Source organism: Zonotrichia albicollis, chromosome 1 (genome assembly GCF_047830755.1).
Source record: "Zonotrichia albicollis isolate bZonAlb1 chromosome 1, bZonAlb1.hap1, whole genome shotgun sequence".
NCBI lineage: Eukaryota > Metazoa > Chordata > Aves > Passeriformes > Passerellidae > Zonotrichia > Zonotrichia albicollis.
The window spans coordinates 109,449,432-109,470,260 of record NC_133819.1 but is presented as its reverse complement, the minus strand read 5'-3'; the positions used below and the strand labels follow the sequence as shown (position 1 = coordinate 109,470,260).

At 39.2% G+C, this 20,829-nt stretch overlaps 1 long non-coding RNA gene across 1 annotated transcript in view; it reads left to right on the top strand.

Annotated features, from left to right (window-relative positions):
• The window catches only part of LOC141725370 (uncharacterized), a 28,727-nt gene extending 9,327 nt beyond the window's left edge, over positions 1-19,400 (top strand). The window contains exons 2-3 of the long non-coding RNA XR_012577236.1: positions 12,888-12,934; positions 18,293-19,400. This is a non-coding gene — a long non-coding RNA (uncharacterized LOC141725370). The remainder of the gene's footprint in view (positions 1-12,887; positions 12,935-18,292) is intronic.
• Positions 19,401-20,829: the final 1,429 nt, after the last annotated feature.

The window sequence follows — 20,829 nt, the reverse complement described above, 5'->3', positions numbered from 1 at the left end:
AGAATTATTCTTTCTTTCTAAATTAATAAGATTGAATTTAAAATAAATTTTAAATTTAATTAAATCATATGGTCTAAGCAAGTAGTTGAGACCAGTTGCATACATTTTCTCTCCAGATGTTTATGTAACTCTTTTCGGTTTTATTCATGACTACCCCATGAAAAGTATTCATCAGACTTGCACTCTTCTCTCTGTATCACATTCCTTTCATTCCAAGGGATGCTGGGGAAAAGTGGGGGGAAAAAAGCTCACCAATTTGAAGTTTGATTCTCTGTCACTTCTGTGACAAAGCTGTACGCCTAGGGAGCATTACAGTCATAAATGACAGCAAATTAAAGACCTGCCTACACCACAGTGGGAACCTGCATCTCATAAACTTTACCAAATATCATCAGACTGTTTTCCTTCAGGGAAGTAGTAGGTCAAGCTGATGTCAGTTAATCTTATACTGCAGTGGTACACTAGGCAGTGTTCATGGAGCCCTTGAAATTCCTCTCACCTTTTCTTGCTGTAGCCATTCATCCTGAACAATCCAGACATAATGCAGGAAAATAGATTTGGAAATAGTCTGATTTTAATTTATTGCAGACATGTACAAAAAGGCTCAAAATACTGTTAAAAAATAAGTCCAGTGGTTGAAGCTGTCAGGGAATTATGGGATTGTAGAGTCATTTGCTGGAAGTATTATTGTACTTCAGTTCATTTATATGATACAGACAGAAAAAGTAAAAGAAAATTAAACTAGATGGGGAATTTTGCCTCCAACAAATCAGAGTTTGGCCAGTCCTGTTGATGCTTCAGGAAAAAAATTTCCATTGGTATCACTGTGCTTTGTGCAGAGCTGGTGGATAATGAATGTTCAGTGTGTTGTGTAGAAAGTGTACACAGAGTGAAAAAGGCTGATTTTTTATGCATATTGCAAAACCAAAGCAACATTACTCTTTTAACCCAGGCAGTGGCATTCCCTAAGCCTCTTGTGGCTAATACGTGCAGGAAGCAGAGGCTCTGAAACACCATTTTTCTTTTGCACCACTTGCAATTCATTATGACTGTAAAATGCATGCTCATCAAAAACAGTTTAAAAAACCTAATTGGAAGACATAAAAAGCAGTAGATTTAGAGTTGCATTCTGTTTTGTTCATTGAGTGTTGTGGGAAATCCTGCTGAAAATGTAGCAAAAACTGGTCCCAATCTATGTTGGAGGGCAAAAAGTGCAAGTTCTGCCACTTGCACTGTGAGAGGCTCATCAGTCCATGGCAGATGGAAGTGGGATTCTGCCATTGGGATGCTGGTTGCACACACTGTGTTCAACAGAAACCTGTAAGAAATTGCTTCCTTCCCTGCTCCCAAGAGAACCTGGTGAGTCACCTCTATGGATGGTAGTGAAGGAAAAGTGAAAATAAAATCAGGAGGTCCAGAGCTATTGGTGGGGAACAAGTGCTGTGTCTGCTCCTTGTCATCAAGAGGGGTGTACAGACAAAGGAAGTTATGTCTTGGATTCAGAAATAATAAAAAGTTTTTTATTTATATATATATATATATATATATATATATATATATATATATATATATATATTTTTTTTTTTTAGCATGATAGCCTGGAAAACTCAAACCTAGATTTTTTTGGGCACCAGAACTAACTCATTTCCTCCACTGTGCAGAATGTCATTCTTACTTTTGAAGATCTGTTCAAAGTCATAGGGTTCAAAAAACTTTTTGAGGAACAGTTGTGTCTCGAGGCCCAGAATGAGACTGGACCCTTGATGTGCTGCCTGATGTAAATAAATATTGCAAGTGATAGCTCATCCACTGCAGACTGAGTAACCATGGTGGAGGTAAATTACAACCATCACCATGCAGACTTGGAAAGCCAAGATACAGGTAATGCCTACATGACTTGCCTCAAGTCACATCAGAGCTTGAAACTGAACTTCAGCATCCTGAATCTCCTTTCTGCCTCTTAAACATCCTGCCTTTATCTACTGACTCCTGCAGTCATGATCCCGAGTGACACATGTGGCCTGACAGATGCACCTGACTGAGGACAGACTTTGTGCCGGTGTCCTCGGGAGGGAATGTGCAAGGGACCTGTGGATTGGAGCTCCAGTGTGCCAGGTGCTCAGAAAAGAGCTCCAGTTGAAAGCTTCAGAGGAGCTGTGAGGTGAGGGAAAAAAGGGAAAATTTTATACTCAGTAGGGGGAAAAAAGGAAACTCGCTTGATAAATACAAACTCAAGACATATTTAGAAGCTGGGTATGCAAGCTGAACTCTCCCTGCGGCTAATTGCTGTAATGGCATGTTAAATAAATCCTTTCTAAACTTGGCTCTACCACATGAACTGTTGAAGCTGTTTAAATAATGAAGTGATTATGGACAAATTATCAAAATTATTAAGCAGAAAAAAGATTTAATTTAACTGGAATTGAAATACATGGTGGCTTTTGTCCATCTAGTTATTGTGACCATCACAAATCAGTTTGGTTTTTTGTTTGGTTTTTTTTTTCTATTAAACTTGGGGCTTCCTCTCCTTCTACTGTCCTGGTTAACCACAAATACAACACATGCTTTTCTTCTTTGCTGTTTTGTACTGTTCCATGGCAGACACAGGAATGTTCTTTCTCCTTTATTGAGCAGTTGGTAACTTATGGGCCTTTACTTTTCCATTGTGCACACTCAAGACAAGGCAAAGCTGCTGGGAAATGGAAGATATTTATGAAATGGTACCATGGCCAAGCTTCTTGAAGAAGGGTACTTCAGCTGATGAGTTAGAGAAGCCTGTGCTCCAATTAAATCTGAATAATGGTGGTCCATTCTGAGGAAAATAGAAAAGAAAACAGAGGAGTAAAGGATATTCCTGCAATCGAAAATTCTTAAATCTGGAAAGTTTCTCTCTTTCTGGGTATATGGAAATAACTAGATTTCTAGATACAAATTTATATGTATAAATTTATAAATAAGCATTAACTCATAATTTTAGATATAATATATATGCAACACATAAATTTATATTATTTTATCTATCACATATGCATGCATATTTATGTATTTTATAGAAATATAGAAATAACTAGATTATCAGTCACAGATTTCCTGTCATGTTTATTGTAGTGGACAAATGACTCTAAAAACCAGAGCAGAGGCTTAAATGGCTGATTGCTCCTGAGGACTAACAGACTGCTAATGGAATTCTAAATTCTTTTTAAAGGTTTCCCTAGTCAAAGAAATTATAGGAATGACCACCCTAGCTGGAGAGCCCTAAGTGTCACTTGCTAAATCACCTAGTAAAAGGAGGTGCTTTGTACTGGTTCACCCCTATTTCTTACCTGTTTTGTCACTTATGTTGCTATAAAACAGTGGAATCACCATTTAAAACATGCACAGGAGGGGTCCTTGCAAGTGATAAGAAGGAGAATCTCTTCCGCTATTCACCCTTATGATCAGACATGGTGTAATCACAGAATATCTCAAGTTGGAAGGGACCCATAAGGATCAAATCCCTACACCTCACACTAAACCATGAGACTGTGTCCTGCAGACAGCCTTGGTGCTACTTCACACAGAAGAAATCTTGCAGATTCATGTCTTTTAGTGTTCAGAGATGCCTTTTATTTAAGTAAATATAAGGTAAAATTAGGAATGTATACATACACAATGTGAAAATGTAAGTTATATGTTTGGTGGCTTTTTTATCTGGGAACATACACAAAATTTAATTTCATTTTTTTGATAAAATATTTTTTTAAGAGTTTTCAGAAGACAGGCGAAATAAAAGTATATGATTCCTCTAAGCCTTAGAATAATGTGTTTACATATCAAGGAACCTCTTTCACAGAAATCAATATCTTCTCATTTCATCTGGGGAAAAATAATATTAGACACTTGTCGGTTATTGGCATTCCTAACACTCATTTGCAAAGGGAAACAAAAAATTTTACAGCAGCTTCCAAGAAAGCATATTATTAGATCTTAATACTTAACAGCATTTCCTCACAAACATTGATTTACTGTTGTTATTGTTGTGACTGCATCCAGGTGGTTATATAGTTTGAAGGAAATATGCAATTAAATTGATATCACTAAATTGTACTTGGTACATTTGCGCCTGGCTAGGTCTCAGAGTGAAAAGCAAATCATTTGATTTTTCTTCAGAAATGGGAAACTCAATTCCCTCTTATGAACTTCTTGGCAGTTAACAAACATCAGGAATGATAGAGAGGGAGACTGCTTCTAACTAATTGGCTTCTGGGAGCTACCGTGGGGCCAGCAGAGTGGTAGACATCCTCATTTAGATTCCCAGGCACATTCCAGAAAACTGTCATTATCCCAGGCATGGTTTGGGCTGGGTTGGGGGCAAGAAGGCAGTGTGAGGCAGAGGAGCTGGGGCAAGGCATTGTACAACTCTGAATGTGCCCCTCAAAGTGCTTCCCACTTCCCACTTCCACCAGGAGCCTGGGAACTCTGAACCAGAGGGCCAGAGCCCTTGACAAAATGAGCTATAGAAACAACTTTCTGTTCCTTCTCCCCAGAGGCAGCTGAAGTCAGTGGATAATTGGTTGAACATGTACTTTCACCAGGAATTCTTTCCACGCAGAAACTGTATATAAAGTATTGATGAAAGCTTTCCTTCACAAACCAGTTTTTTCTGTCTGAAAAATTACTTCCTCTAAACATGCCCAGCCAACTCCATTGTGTATGTGATAAGATGTGAATGCATATGCATTTTTGTTTCATTATTATTAGACTTTTCTCTCTGTTGACCTTTATTCTGTGTCTGTTCTAATATCAGACTTGCAAAGACCATGTGATGTGAATATTTAAGTACCCTACCTAGAATGCATTAAAAGAGGCCAAATTTCAGAAATCTGGGGCTATGATTTCCCAACATGAGCCTCATTTAGAAGTTTTGCAGTCCATTTGAGCTTTCAGGCAACGAGTCACTCCATCCATTTTTACCCAGGTTGCAGCAAGGACATGAATTTTAATTTTCTCTAAACATCCCCGTGGATTTTAATTGCAGAGTAATAGGATGTGATACTCTTTCTTCTGAAAGATTTGTTCTTGCACATCAACTCTGATCACAGTCATCAGAAGTCCTGTCCAAGAAACAATCATTTAAGCCAGGCCTTAGCTCTGTGATATCTGGATGAAAACCTGCTCAGGTGCACGGTTATGGCACCTTGTCTTTCATCCGCTGCTGCAGGGTATCTCTGCCCACCAAAGGGCAGTGGGAGAGGATCAGCTTTGGCAGAAGAAAGCTCATTGAAAATTCATGTATTTGTTCTTCCTGTGGGACCGTGACTCTGCTGATAGAACATGCTCAGTGGTGCCACAGCCGGACACTGAGCAGTGCAAGGGCAGGGATGGGTTATACTGCACAGCTGCCTTGGTACTACCCTGAGCCATCCACCCTGGCTGCAGCTGTACTTTGCCACCTGGGCCATGCACAAAAATGACCTCCTAGGGCAGGGGCAGGTGGCATGGGATGAGGTGTCACTGGGCAGAAGGGTCAGTCCCTCCTGCCCATGGGTCTGGGCACACAGGGCCCACGTGTGCAGCGAGCCGGAGCGCATCACGCTTCCCGGCGGGGCTGCAGCTCACAGAGTTAACTTTACTCAAGAGAAAACTATGCCAGAATCTGGCCTTTGAAGATTTCGGTAAGCTCCTTTTCCAGGGAAAAAGGGTTGCCAAGTGGGATTTTTCGTGAGTTGACTGCTTTTCAAAGATCTTTGTGAAGGGGCTTGGTTAAGGGCATTGCTGGGGGAAACCAATTATAATTTTTAAATATGTTAGACTTAAACAAACATTTAATTAAAATAAGACCAGCTTTTTCAGCCATTGCCTGTCTTCTCCTGTTTGTAGAGTTGGGGATTTCTGGGGAATTCCTGATACTACACATTTTTTGAGAGTGTCAGCAAACTTCTCAAACTAACCTTCAATACTTCCCTCCTTTTCTCTTCCCTTCCTCCCAACCCTTTTCCTTAGAAACTTCAACCTACTTTTTAGTCTCTCATTTTTCTGTTTTCTCCTATTTCTTGCAATATCAAATTTTCTTCTAACCTTTTCCTCCTTGACCATTTCTCCCTGGTCCCTTTTCTGTGCATTTTCTCCTCCAGTCCAACAGAATCTCACCACAACCCAAATTATCTCCATAATAGCCCCTTCCTAATGATGGAGGGAAATACCCTGGAACATCAGCTTTCAGCAGCTGGGAGCCATGAGGGGATATGTGACATGATTTCTCATTTCCACCTCAACCCTTATAATACTTCTTCAAAAGTCTGCCTACATGTGGTGGCACCAAGAGCTGTAGCTGGGCTACCAAGGGGAAGAATGAAAAAAGAAGATGATTTCATCACTTGAGCAGCTCTAAACCACTGTATTTATTTATGGCATTATCAGCATTGTTACCACAACAGAGAATGCTGCATTAGATGCTGAATGTGAGTCTTTGCACTTATTAAAACCTATAAATATCTTTCATAAAAGCAAAGAGAAAATATTTGCCACATGAGGATTTTCTTTCCAAATCATTCAACTGATATTAGTTTGACCTAGGTTGAAAGTTCCCTAGCCTGCCACAATGATTTAATTCCAAATTGTCCTGCTCTTTTTTTTTGCCTTTTTTTTCCCCCACTCTTCTTCAGTGACTTCCAGTGCTTGTGTTCCTGCTTGGTAGGACATGATTAAGGAGCACCATACTGCATTGAAATAGACTCTAAACAATATTTTCATCCCTGTTTTGCTGAGAGACAAACATGGTTTTGTGCAGCAGCTTTACACTGGCTGTTACTGGACTGTCCTGGTTTTGTCTAAAATAAGTTAACTTTCCTCCTAGTGATGTGTTTTGGATTCGGTATGAGAATAACATTGACCAAACACTGATAGTTTAGTTGTTGCTGAGCAGTGATTGCCCTAAGTCAAGGACTTTTCAGTTCTCCAAACTCTGCCAGTGAGCAGGTGTGCAAGAAGATGGGAGGAGCATGGGCAGAACACGTGACCTGAACTGGCCAAGGGGATATTTCACACTACAGGATATTTTGCTCAGTACCTAAACTGGAATAGGGTGGCAGAGGGGCTGATTGCTGCTGGGGACAGGCTGGGCATCGGTCAGTGGGTGGGGAGCAACTGTAATGTGTGTCACTTGTTTCTCTCTCCTCACCACAATTGCTGGTTTTGTTCTATTTTACTTTATTTCAATTATTAAACTGTTCTTATCTAAGCCTGTGGGTTTTACCTTTTTCTGAATCTCCGCACCTCACCAGGGCAGGAGTGAATGAGTGGCTGCATGATGTTTCGCAGTCAAGGGAATTAAACCACAACAAAGACAGACATGAACACAATGAACCATTCTAATTTTTTATATGGCTTCAAAAACACACAAAAATACAGCTTAGCAAGCATGAGAAGCAAATACATATGATTACCAACTGCAAACAAATAATCAAAGCATAGCTTTAGCCTTTCCCACAATTTAGAGTTATGGCGCTACTTGCAAAATAAAAATTAATATCTTAAACAGCCCAATGAAAAGCTCCAATTCTATTGAAAAGAATGAGACTGAATTCTTATACACAACTGCCATGCACATTTCTACTCAAATTTGCCTTTGCTCCACGCTAAGCATAAAACATGATTTTTCCCCCTATTTTGAAGTATGCAAAGCATACCAAAAAATTCTGTGTACTTTTCCTGTTGACCTTAACTTTTAGACTTTCCTAACTTTTAAATGTTTGCTCTAATAAATGTAGATTATCATCAATCTCAGCATTCTTATCCTTGTACTGTAATTAAGGTTTTGGAGACATTTTGTATTACATCTGTAAGTATTCTGTGAACTATCACTTTTTAACTTGTCAATTCATTCTTAAAAGCAGAAGTTCTTTTTAAATTTTCATAATGTACAAAAGTTACTCCAGGGAGATTCACAGACTGAGGATTCAGTGGCAGTCTAAATTAATCTGGATCAGGTGAGAAAGTGTCACACCATGAATGCCAGCCTGCTTACAAATTCTGTTTCAGCTGTGAGCAGACTGCTCAGACTAGAGGCATTTCAAAAGCGAAGAAAACATTTAGGTCCTACTAAAGATAAACAATTTCTAGGCATCAAGAAAAAATGTAAAATCACATTCAAAGTGACAGGTTCCTCTGCCAGTTAAAATTCTTGAATAGAGCTGGCAAGATAAGCCTGGGTGGAGACCACATACAATGTTGTTTGTGAAATGGATTTGATAATGGTGCTCTGAATTTAGGAAAGCTTATAGATCCTAGATTGGAGATTTGGCTGCAGGCATTGTTTTCTTCATTTTCACACAAACAGAAAAAATCTGTAAAAAACCCAACTGGATGATAATTTTTTAGGATTATTTTTAGGATTAATTTTTTTAGCTATATTTAGCTGTAATAAAAAGCAAAATATTATACTTACCATTAATCTTCTCTACACCACAAGACAAACATTAACAGTTTCTACATAACTCCTGTCCCTCCGATAAGTATTAAATTGTACAATCTGTTAAAATGCAAAATGTAGCATAATTTAAAAACTAATATAGAAAAAGGCATGAAGCATAACTCCTGTTTTCCAGTTTCAAAGGTAAATTGATCTGTAATCAATGTGGGAATTTTTAGTCCCATTCAGTCTTTCAATCACTTCAATTTTCTCTGCTTTTCAGACACCATTAAAATACAGATTCATTGTTCTATAAATGAAATGAAATTATTCATTATACTTAATTATATACATATGCATTACCTTGAATTGCACACATTGGTTATTACATAGTTCAGACAAATCACTAAATACTTAGTATATTGTATTACTTTTTTTCACCTATCGAAAATAATCTAATGCATGACATTTACCAAACTACAGAAATTTGATACACTAAGCATGTCTGAAAGAGTCTGCCCTGTCTGATCAAATTATCAAACTAATGATGCAGCCATGTAAAATGTCTCCTTCTTGTTAAAATTTTCATCATATCTTAATAGGCATTTTATATGTCATGTCCATCATTTAGAGGAGATAAATTCCATACAGGTTATGAAAAAAAAAGAAACCCCAAATCATTTCTCTTGTACTTAGTTATACAGGTCTTCATCTCCTATCTACTTCTTGCTACTAAGAATTCATGCATGTGAATAAAGAATAGCATCCTTACACTATTTTTAAGACTCTAAACATTTTCCCCAATGTAAGGAATTAATAGCCATGGGATTTGATATATCTTGAAATATTAATAAAGACACAGAGCTTTATCTGAGAAATTAGACCTTGTATGCCATATATTTTTCAGATTTTTATATCTTTTCATTTTGTTATAAAAGTTTAGAGAATATTATACCCATCTCTGAGGACGTGTTTTATTTAGCTCTTAAGTGTCTGCATTCATATTTCACTTACAGCACTTTCCAAAAATACTGCCTTCAGCAACCTGAGAGCCACAGCAGAGAGGTGGCTTCAAAAATGGGAACTATGGGAATTTTCTACCAAATAACTGCATTTCAGCTCTCATCAGTCAGGGGATACCCCTCTACCCCACCCCACCCCCAATACTTTTGATGTGTCTTGCAAAGTTGTAAGTGACTGTTTGTGAAACCAGGCTTTTAGATGGTGAACTCGCTGTTGTGAACCACAGAACTGCCCTTATCTATTAAAAGGTCAAGCGGATTGTCAAACCACTAAATTTCTGCTAAATTCTGACTGCTGGCAGAAAGGCACCTCAGTCAACGCTCACGTGACTCTAAGATTTTGTCCTTAAAGAAAAGGCGATGTTGGCTAAGTTTTGTCTTAGGCATATGCAGTAGTGGCAGATGTTCTTGGCAATTTTTAAATGAGCACCAGATGGTAGCTTAGAAGCTTGACCTTAAACATTTTCTCTCCTTCAACCATAATTTTTAAATGAAGAGATGTGTAGAGCTTGTTAAGTTTTCTCCAGGATTCAGACTGAAGATAAAATGATGAGGCTCATCAAGAAGATGGATGATGATATTATCTTGTCTTGAATTCATCGCAAGTGAAGTTTGACAGAATCATCTGTTCACCATTATCTATAAAAAGATTTTAAGGGAAAATAAATAGCCTGGTAATTTTGTTCTTTTTACACCTCTTAGAAACAAAATAAAGTATATTTTCTGTTTGAATCTTTTATTCATTGTTTGATAAATTTTTATCTATTTATGCAGATTATTTTCTGCTAGCCTGCTCAGGGTAAACCTTAACATGATGTGTTTATCCTAACAGAGAACAAACAGCTCTGCTCTGAGATTTAAAGAACTCATGTAAAACTTCCTTTCTATTTCAAAAGACGATGTACATATTTTTAGATCATTTACTACTCTTATCACAGTAATCACCAGATAGTTTGTCAGAGATTGTAAGAAAATTCATCTCCACAGGAAGCTTTATCATTTAGAAAATAACATCTTAAATCATCAAACTCTCCTGCCTGCTGGACTTATTTTCTACATGCAAGGTTAAAGGAGGATAACTCATTGTTCTTTTCCTCATTAGAAAAGAAAACAGCATGTCATTGCACTAAAACTTCTGTATGCTACTTCTAGCATGGGTACATGTAGTGAAGTGGGTGATTCCTGAATGTACAATGCATGTGTGCTGTAAAATCATAATCTGATTTAATTTTCTCCATTAATTTCTTTTTGCTCTAATGCATCCACAATTCTACCATTTGCACTGAAAATTGTACTCCAGAGTCACATTTCTTTCAGCAGAGAGCAGGCTCAACTCCATCTCAGAAGGGCAGCAGGCGCAGGGCAGGAATTGAATCCTTTTGGGGCACAGGCACAAGATCAGAGCTGTGGGGACACAACTTGGCTGGGCTCTGCATATCCCACTTTCCTCCCATGGTTATGATAGTGGTGCAAGCAGACAGGGCCATATCCATGTCTAATCCCAAAGTGAGCTTGAAAACACAGTGGAAATGCATTAATAGTGCATCTAGTAGTTTATATATAAATATAAAAGCATCAGATATGGTCTGAACTTGCAGACTATGGCTAACTTTGTCCCCTTGTAGGACAGTATGACCCACTTAGTGGATGAGAGGAACACTGCAGATGTTGGCTAGCTACAACTTTTGTGAATCCTTGACACTATCCTCCACAGTATTCTTCTGGAAAAACTGGTTGTTCATGGCTTGGATGAGGAATGCTTCAGTGAGTAAAAAAGGCCCCTGGATGGCCAGGCCAGAGTGATGAACAGTTAAATCCATTTGGTGACCAGTCACAAGAAGTGATCCCCAGGGCTCAGTATTGGAGCCAGTGCTGTTTCACAACCATCAGTGAGTTCACTGAAAGCACCAGCTTGGGTGGGAGTGCTGGTGCGCAGGGGCAGGAAGGCTCTACAGAGGGATCTGAACACTGTGGATTGATGGGCTGATGCCAATTGTATGAGGCTGAAAGGGCAAAATGTTGGGTCCTGCACTTGGGTCACAACTACCCCATGCAGAGCTGCAAGCTGGGGGAAGAACGGCTGGAAAATTGTCTGAAGTAAAAATCCTGGGGGGTGCTGATCGACACCTATCTGAACATGAGCCAGTGTTGTTTTGGCCAAGAAATGCACTGGCTTGTATCAGAAATAATGTGTCCAGGACCAGGGCAGTGATTTTTTCCCCTGTAATCAGCACTGGTGAGACCACATGTTGAATTTTGTTCAATCCTCCTTACAAGACGTTGAGAGGCTGGAGGATATCCAGAGGAGGGTAAGGGAACTGGTGAAGGCTCTGGAGCCCCAGCCTTACAAGGCATGGCTGAGGGAGCTGGGTTGTATAGCCTGGAGAAAAAGAGGATGGTGAAAATCTTACTGCTCTCTACACTACCAGAAAGAAGGTTGTAGTTATGTCGGGGTAGGCTCTTCTCCCAGGTAACAAGAAGTAGGACAAGAGGAAATGGCCTCCAGTCACATCAGGAAAGTTTTAGATTGAATATTAGGAAAATTTTTTCAATGGAAGATATACCAAGGACTGAAACAGATTGTTAAGGAACTCTGAAGGTATTTAGAAGTCTTATAAATAAGGTGCTTAGTATAGGGTTTAAGGGTGGACTTGGCAGTGGTGAGTTAACTGTTTGACTTGATGATTTTAAAGGTTTTTTTCCAACTGAAATTATTCCATTATCCTATATCCTACTGCTTCAACCATTTTTGGCACCACAATTTCAGGATCCAAATTAACGAACTTTAGAAGAAAGAAAGTGAAGGCTAAATAAAGCTGGCGAGTAGAATCTGAACCTTCAATTGTAAAACACTTCTAGGCCTTTCTGAATGAACAAATCTCTAGAAATATTGACTTGGAAATATTTAAAGGCTGCCATTGATCATATATTTGATCTATAGATAATTCAAGATCTAATAACACATCCTATTAAAGCTGATTAATGTAATCAGTAGCTTTCAACCTGACTGAATATTGAATATTCCTTTATATAGCAATAACTCAAAAGAGTAGGGAGTCATTGCCCAAGGTAAGTGCAAATAAAACCATGAAGCCAAAAAGAATTAAACCTAGTTACAAAACAGTCAGGCTGTAGTATCGATTTATGCAAATGCCCATTCCTGTATGTGCATTAGCCAGGCAGGGGTACATTTCACTGAGAGAGGGACCCTGGGAGCAGGGAGAGAAGTCTGGGACAATCCCAGGGGGCTGAAATAGGCACCTTGGTGCCCATCATCCATGCCTCATGACTCCAGGGAGTAAAGGTGGCCCCATAACATCTAAGCAGCACCTGGATGTACCCTGCAGGTAGATTTTCTGGTCTTTGATGAAATATATGAAAAGTACAGTTAATTTAATCACCATCCACTATAGACATACTCATCATTGGGTTCACACAAACAAAATTAACTCTTCTTTTCTGCCTTTTCTCCCCAGAGTTGTCATGAGGTACAGGCTAAGGCCAGCTGACTGCTACAGTACAAGTGAGTATGACACAAGTTTGGCCTGTGCAGAAGGGAGAGAAAGCAGTTTGTTTCTTTTTCAAGTTGCTGGAGAAAGGAAGTTTTTATATCAATAGTCATGACGAATTCATCTTGTGTAATTTGAAACCAACCTGGCCCAAAATTGTCCAGAAGACTGTTAAAATCAATGTAACTATGGAGTGAATAATTAGAATTCAATCAACAGGGAAAGGTGCTGATTCTTAAGATAGAGAAATCAATATATAGTATGGCAGAAATCATAAATTGTAATGGCTACACTCAGAAGGCAACCTGATCTGTACTTTAAAGATTACAAAATAAATACAACTTTTGCTCCCTCTGTGGGTATCTACCCAGTACACACAAAGCTCTCTCTAGCTGCACTTAACCTTTTTTTCTTTAATACAGAAATTTGGCCCATGATAAGCAATTTTAATGTTCTGGTCAGCTTTGGGGAAATGTTAATTTGAAATAAAAAAGCAAATAGACACAAAGACAGCTTTCTTCATGCAAATGAAAAATTCACTCATGCAGATAACTGTAAGAATTATATTAGCCATTAAGGTAAATATCAAGATTTAGTCTGAAGGTGTCATATCAGAAAAGTTGTTCTGTTGGTATTTCAGGGATTTAGGGCCCTGCCTAGAGATTCTAACAGATCTATATCTAATGGGCCTGGAGGTGTGGAGATGGTTAACTAAATGGTTACTAAATGGTAACTAAAATGGTCACCATCTCATGGTAGCAACTTGGGTGTTCAAAGTTATTAGAATTTAAGTACAAAGTGTGCAATATCTGAAACTGTTAAAATACCCTTAGATATTTCAGGAAGAAAGTATTGAGAAGCAGTTGTTGGCATCAAAGCTTCACAGTAAAGCTTTGACACAAGCTTCTATGGTATATTTTTGGGGTTTACATCTGTACAACCCAAATCCCACTTACAATAAAAGCACAGGAAACGCATGTGAAATTATAAGCTAATATATTGTACTATCTCTCTTAAACTGTCTCAATAAAGATGAGCAATAGTAAATTTGGGAGACTTTCTGAGCAAGGCCCACCAACTCCAGTTGCTAAAATTAAGTTCTGGAGTGCAGTAGAAAAGCAAGCAAATAAGTTACTGGAATAAAATAGGCACAAAAGAGATGACAGAACAGAGTGACATGTAGTATGTTGACCTAAAAAATTGTTAAGTAATAGATTTTATTTCTGTGATCTGTAGGCGATCCTCAGTTCATCTGCACATGGTTTTGCTCATTAAAGAAAAAATCCATTTCTCAATCCTGCAAGCTAAGCTTAGCAGCTCCTCCATCTGCTGAGCTACTGTAGCAGGCTCAGTTGCTGGGTGTTATTTGTATCCAGGGTACAGTGTAAGGTTGCAATTGCAAGCAGTGACCTCCTTCTTAGCTCTCTGCATGGGAATTTGTACCAGGAACCTTGAGAGGCAACATTTTGTAGGTGGGCCCAGCCATAATTCCTTTTTTTCCCTGGGGACAGGGAAAAAAAGATCAGTGGGTTGCAAGTGGGTGCTCAATTTCTGTCCTGGGCTGGTCAAGCGATGCTCTGCTTTAGTCCAGGGTGCAAAATCTTGCTTCTCTGCAATTCATCAGACTCCAAATCAGGCCAGCTGCATGACTATAGGCTGCTCTGAGCAATCATGGGAAGTTATTGCCAATCCCAGGATACCCTGGTGTGGCATTAAGAGTAACCATTTTAGTAATCTAATATAAATCTCAGTTTTGTGCATGTCTCCAGCTCTGTCCTGCAGAGAAGCATTTAAACTCTTTATGAGTCTCTGCCATTTAATATTATACTATATAGGATCCGCTTGCAAAAAAGAAAGTACATTGGCAACAAGTTTCTTTTTTATCACTGCTAAATATCGCACTGACAAGACAGATAATCTTCCCTGATTACTTCCTTCATGTTTTATTGGAACGTGCTCCCGCATTCATTCAGATATTTAATTTCACTATTGATGGCTGCTTCCTAAAACATAAACAATTCTGTCTTTGTTTGAAAAAAGGTTTATATGATATCCAATAATTGCCTAAAGTGGCAGCAACCACTAGCTCAATGCATTCTCCAAGGTTACTGGACTCAAGAGCATTTTCAACTACTAATTGTTTTTCTTCATGCTTCTTCATTTTTCCTTTAGTCTGATAATTAATTTCATCATTCCTTCCTCAGGTTTTCATGTTCACACACTAATTTTCTTCCTCAAGCTCCTGAAATCTTTTTGTATACCTTAACCTTTAGATAGAGACACTGTCCTCCTGAGCATGCACCCCATTTCTTATGTGGGGCTCTGCTAAATGAGGTAATTCTAGGGCTATCCTGTCAGACTCAGAAGGGATCCTGCAGATTTACACAGGGATGATTAAACGTGGAGTTAATTATTCATGGTTAAAACGCTTTTTCCCTTGCAATTCCATTAAGCACTTAGCATTTGATAGTCAGGTGTAATGGTAAACTCTAAACTTTTTACACTGGCTTCCTGGCTGGCTGCTATCTCATGGGAGAGAGCCTGAGGATCTCTTCCTTCACTGCTTGAGAAAGGGTTTGACAACAGCTAAAGGGAAAGTCTGAATAGTCACAGCATCAGCTGGGCTTACACTCCCTCTGAGAAACAGATAAAAATCTAGGTACTCCCAAAGAGAATGCAGCAAGGAATTGCAGTGGCTGCCTGTCTCTGTGGAAATAGAGTCTTGGTCTCTATGAATGAGGAGGAGGGTGCTGGGCTGGGTGATGGCAGTGAGACACAGCCACCTCTGGCCTCAGGACTCTTCTCCCAAAGGTTTTGGCAGCATTAACCTGACAGCTACTCATGCTCATGCAGGAGAGCACAGACGTGTCAGAACAAAATGCCTTACCTGTAACCATTAGAAGCTCTTAGTTGGCAACAGGTTCTCATTCTCCCAGCATAATAAACTGCTACTTTTGCCATGACATGTGTTCCCCATAGCTTTTGCAATAGCTGTGTGTAAACATTTAAAAATACTTGTGCTGATTTACAAGATCACTGTACGCAGTAAAAAATCAGAAATGTGAAATTCGTTGATATGTTCTGATCACGGCTTAATAAAACATCAAATGCAAAAGTGTGTATTTTTGGAATACAAGATATTTCATTATCACATTTAGAGGGAAAACGTTTGTTATAAAGCATCAGTCTTTGTGTTGCTGGTGGCTAGAGGAAAGCCATTTGGTCTGAATGTTGAACCTACCCATACACTGTATTCTACCATACATGAGACAGATGGAGAATCCACTTTATCTGTTCACTTCAGGATACTAAATTGTGTGTATTTGATACAGCAGCTTTTGCTGTCAAATTATCCCATCTTGTGGTGGTGGTGGTGGTGACAAAGGTAATGGTGGCAGTTCTGGCGTTCTAACACTAAGTTAGGGGAAGAAAAGACAGTGAAGCAGAAAGTGTGAACATAACAACGCAGAAATGAAAAAGGATGTTCAGGGGCAAGTGTAATACCTGAAAGGTGTTGTAATTCAGCTATTGAAAATGACCAGGTTTCGTGCTCTCATCATCTTCTTAAAGGATTGAATTCAGTCTTCTTTGATGGCTTAGAAGCCTCTTTTTCTATACAATGTAATCTTTACAGGCAGCTGCTACAGAATGCACCATAATGAAGGCAGGTGCTGAATACAAGAAACACTTATGCTACAAGGTGAATTTCCTACATTTTATTTGAAGTTGATCTATCAACTGCAAACCATGATCTGATGTAGATAAATGAGACGCCCTGTTTTGCCAGTAGGATGGCAGAATGGAAATTGTAACTTCAGACTGCAGATCCAGAATAGTATTACAGCACTATGCGTACACTTACTGGGGATGAGGAGGCCTGAGCAAACTCTGTTAACTCATTTATTCTGACTGCCTATAGAGGATAAATTACCCCTGTATTAAAAACATACTCTAAAAGCATGTATGCAGATACTTAGAAAGAAAATATTATCTGAAGAAAAAAACTATCTCGTTTGCCAAATATAATTTATTTCCTCTACTAAAACCTCTCTTCTCCACTCCATCCCAATGTAGCAGTTGGTGATAGTAAGGTTGGTAATTCAGTGGGAGCCTGAATTTTTCCATCTTCTTAGTTCCTTTTTATGGTTTGGGGGCTGTCCACTGTATAAAACTGGTTATTTCACAGCTGGCTACCAGCAGCTGGCAAGTTAGTCCACCTGGAAGAAGGGATGTGGCAGTAATTTTGTTTAGGTTCTGGACCAGGAGAAGAGGAATCACAGGTGAAAAATATGGCTGCAAACACAACAGAAGTTTCATGTTGTGGAGCTCTGAACTTCTAGGTTAATAAATCCAAACTTTAGTGAGAGAATGCATTTGCTTCTGTGCCATGTATCGACCTCTGACAGCAGGGAGTCTGTGGGATTTTCTAATAATGGCTTCCCTGTAAGCTACCTAACATATGGAGTCTTTTTAACTGCAGATGATCCTGAAAATCCTGACTACTTCAATCTATTTGCTTTTGAAAATATGACTTGGCAGTCAGTGTTGTTACACTGACACAAGCAGCAACTGTGCACCTCACACCAATTTGAGATTAAAGAAAACAAACAAAAATTCCTGCTATTTTAATTCACTTCTGGAAGTTTCAATTGTTTTTATAAGCTAAGCTCTTTGTAGATGACTTGCAAATCTTGACAAAGGAACACACAGATGCAGAAAGACTTGGATATAAATGCATCATGTATGCATATAGACTTAAACATGTGTTGACTTTAATATATACAATCAAAAAATAGTTTGATGACAACCGACTAATGTTTGGTCAAGGATGCTCCCATGTGTGTACAGGGCCCACCTTTCTTGCTCCTGTCAAATATTAAAATAAAAAGACTTCCAGCTCTACTGACCAAAACTTCACAGTTTATAAACAATAAAATAAATACTGGTATCTGTGCTTTAGTTCTACAAGTACTGTCAAATATTTGTCATGATGACTGTAAAGTTTTCCTGAGTAACATATTTTGTACTTAAGCATTTAGCTTTAAAGGACTAATTACAAAGCAGAGCATTTATTTGTAAAGCAAACAAGAGAATAACAGGCTGCTTTGTTTATTCTTTAGCTGTTTTCCTATAGTAATTAGATAAACCCAAAAATTACAAAACAGAAACATTAATGCTTTTCCATTTCCAAAATCAGATTAAATTCCCAAGCACACATTTAAAAAAAAATACTTATGACAAGTATAAACAACCCCTCCAACAACGCCCAGATCAGGTGTGTGCTGGGAAAGGCACCTGACAATATGTCCCTCAGGGTCACAAGTCCTGCCAGCAAACCTGCTCCAGTGTGGGTTCTCTCCATGTCTCCACAGGTGCTGCCAGGAGGCCGCTCCAGCACAGGCTTCCCGTGGGGTCACAGTGTCCTCCAGGCATCCACCTGCTCTGGTGTGGGGTTCTGCACAGGCTGCAGGTGGCTTTCTGCTCCACCACGGATCTCCATGGGAGCAGGAACACAGCTGCCTCACCATGATCTGCACCACGGGCTGCAGGGGAATCTCAGCTCTGGTGCCTGGAGCAGCTCCCCCCTCTTCTGCACTGATCTGGAAGTCGGAAGAGTTGTTCCCCTCACATATTCTCCCTTCTCTGTTTTCCAGCTACAACCTACTCCTATGAAGTAACTTTTTTCCCCTTCTTAACTCTGTTACCCCAGAAGTGCTGTCACTGTCACTGATGGTCTCAGCCTTGGGCAGTGGTGGGTCTGTCCTGGAGTCAGTTGACACCAGCCCTGTCACATATGGGGGAAGCTTCTAGCAGCTTCTCAGAGAAGCCATCCCTGTAGCCTGCCTCCCCCTGCCCCCAGATATTGTCATGCAAGCCCCTCACATTCCCCTCTCCAGATGTGGAGTAGCAGTCTCTAGCAATGAAAGCACTGCATGAATGTATTTGTGGAAGTTGATGATCTGTCCCAAGTTACTTGTTAAGTGTTCTTACATTTCATTCCAAAGATGGAAGGGTAGGAAATTATGATACCATCTGGAAAAGATGACTTTAGTAAAGCTTAAAGAAAGTCCTGGAGAATGGGTTATTTAAAGCATCTTTGAGAAAGTCACCTTTGTTCAACAGGTTACAATGAGACAGAGACCGAAAGAAGGTGGCTTGCACTGGATTAATGAGTGAGATAAATTCCTTGCAGAATTCAAACATAGGATGAAGGATGATTGCTTCCTATTAAAGGAACAATATGCTGTGAGCTGTGGTTTCCTTAGTAGGAATTTACCATGTAACACTCTCACAAAAAAGGTAGTGAACTATCCTGTGTCCTTTGAGAAAAGAGCAAGAAGAAAAGCACATGAAATAAACTATATTGGTTATGAGCAAAAGTTTCCCAAAAATAAAGAAAAACCTTCCTGTGAAATCTAATTACTGAGAGAAAGTAAGCCAAATCCTGGAGAGCATGGTTTATATACAGTTGAGCTGAGCCGAGCCAAGGGAAATTAGCAGGAATCCTGTGAGATGTGTTAGGATTTTATGATCCTGAGGCTCCATCATGGCATTCACTTGCTTTTTTTTTTTTACAGCATTTTGCAGCAGTGGGGCCTGAGGGCAGGAGAAATGGCTGTGGGTATGCGACAGGAGGGAAATGCCGCTGGCTAGAGAATTTTCTGCCATTACCCACTTTTCCAGAATTGCTCCAAACCTAGTTCCCAGGCTGAGCTGACACAGCTTTTCCAGATCTCTTTCTCTTTGAACAGTCCAACATTAGAGGCATGTTAGCTTTCCCAGGCTACTCTTCCATTTAGTGTGTGAAGTTGTACACTTTAGTGTTTGGAAAGCTTGATCATGCTGTAATGAAGATGCAGAGTTTTATTGCCCATGCATACTGCTGACTCCCAAATCCATCTCATATCCCAATCTTAATGAAGAGTTTCAAATTCATGAGGATATTCCCAGAATGAAGAGCACAATCCTAAACAATGACATGGCTAGGAGAAGGGTTAAGAGAACGAGATGCGCAGCTTTATCTACCCTGCTTGATCTTATGTTTAACAGCACCACTTGATGGTCAACTCCATCAAATACTGCCAGCAGATTTACCTACATTAGCACAGTTAGACTAAAATTTTGTATCTAAAAGAAGATGACCCACCAGAGCAATCACTGTTGTCTCAGTGAAATATCTTCATCTAAAAACCCAGCTGTGAGAATATTTTTTTATATAAAATAGGCAATAATAGGTTAAGCACCCTGGTTGTGCCCTCTGAAAAATTGTCTTTTGTTTTCTATGTACCTCAGCTTCTAGCTAAAGGGAGGTGTGTGATAAGCAATGAAATTTCTTGCAAATCTTAGGTTGGTCAGCATGTGTCCTATATCCAGTATAAAATACTTGACCTCATTTTCCTTAGACTGATGCTGTAATAATACCTTGTGGAGGTGTAAAAGCATGGAACACTACTTGGCCATATGTGAACAATTACACAACAACCAAACACTTGGAACAAATGTTCACATGAGATTTTGGACAATGTTTTAATCTCTAGTTCTTTCACTGTCTCTTAAATACTATGTTTGTCAGTCTGCCTAGTATTTATTCTACTTTTCACCTTCATTTGTCCCAGAATTTCTCAGGAATTTTTTTTTCCTGGCACATATGAATACCATAATGTCATAATTTGCTCAGTGTTTGATCCAAGCTATCAGAATGGGTTCAGGATATGTCCATTGGTCTTAATAAGCAATGCAAACATTCAACACAAGGCTGACACTGGTGAAGAAAAAAAACATTCTGTTTTATTTTATTCAGTCCTCCTTTATCTTCAGGACAGCTGCCATCTCACTGTATTTCTGCTTTTTATTCCTGATATTTTAGGGTGCAAGAGGAACCAGAGCATTGGAATTACATATTTACTGG